Consider the following 974-nt stretch of genomic DNA (forward strand, 5'->3'; position numbering starts at 1 on the left):
GGATCTCGAGGGGCTGCCGCTATGGGAAGGGGACCCCGGAATCAGAAGCAAGCACAAGCTAATCTGGGGCGAAGAAGGAGCCCAGCTGACCTCCGGCGGTAAAACCTAGGGGACGAAGGAAAGGAGGCAGGGCCTTACACCCGAACCGCAGAGCAAGCCAAGATTTGGATATTTTGCCAGAGGAAAGGGTTAAACGGTTCCCCAGGTAACGGACCAGGAAGCGCGCAAGACGTCTGCAGGAGGTTCGTAGGTCAGCCTCGAGTTTAAAGCTCCCGTGGGCCAAACGGACTCTGACCAATGGGAATGCCGCTGGGCGTGGTCACGTGACGCGCGCGGCCATCCGGCTGGCAGCCCCGGAGCACGTGGGAAGGCTTTTTCCTGTTCCTTCTCTCCCGTTTAAAAGCCCACCCACTTTTTGCGCGGGCTTGGTCGCGGAGTTCTTCTCGCGAGAGGCGGGGTGTCCTCTCGCGATAGCCAGTGGGAGGCGTGAGGACTCTCGGAGGTGTTGCGGGCTGGAGCTGCGGTGGCGGAAGCCGGGGGCGGGTGGGCCGGCCGCGGGGCGGGGAGGGGGAGGGCTGGGGGCCGCTGCGGGAGGGGGGCGCCCGCCTCCTCGGCCGCTCGCGCCGCTGGTCGTTGCGGGCGGGTGTCATGCTTGTGAGCTGCGGAGGCTGCGGCCCCCCAGGTGAGCCTTGGCGCGGGTCCGCCCGCTGAGGTGAGCGGCGCCCGTTGGCTGGGGCGGCGGCGGGGCGTGGGGCCTCGCTGGATGGAGCGGCCAGCAGCCCCGGCTCTGACTTCGGGGCTGCCCGGAGCTGCGCCTTCGCACGGCGGAGGGAGGAGCGGGGCGGGGAGAGGAGAGGAAGCTTGAGGCCCTGGGCCTGAGGGGACGGGGACGAGCGTCCTCGGGCTCCGGAAGGGTCTTCCCGGGGTCTGAGGGCGGCGGCGGGGCGGCAGCTCTTTGGGTGACAGGCCTAGTT

At 68.8% G+C, this 974-nt stretch overlaps 1 protein-coding gene across 4 annotated transcripts in view; it reads left to right on the forward strand.

Annotated features, from left to right (window-relative positions):
- Positions 1-414: 414 nt before the first annotated feature.
- AKAP11 (A kinase (PRKA) anchor protein 11) overlaps positions 415-974 on the forward strand; it is a 51,593-nt gene continuing 51,033 nt past the window's right edge. For 2 of the 4 annotated variants that reach the window (XM_010854594.1, XM_010854597.1), the window contains exon 1: positions 542-682. The gene's annotated coding sequence lies outside the window, so the exon portion shown is untranslated. Of the gene's footprint in view, positions 503-541; positions 713-974 lie in introns of those variants that run through there. The other 2 variants (XM_010854596.1, XM_010854595.1) reach the window with 2 other exon arrangements.

Source organism: Bison bison, unplaced genomic scaffold (genome assembly GCF_000754665.1).
Source record: "Bison bison bison isolate TAMUID 2011002044 unplaced genomic scaffold, Bison_UMD1.0 scf7180017864345, whole genome shotgun sequence".
Taxonomy (NCBI): domain Eukaryota; kingdom Metazoa; phylum Chordata; class Mammalia; order Artiodactyla; family Bovidae; genus Bison; species Bison bison.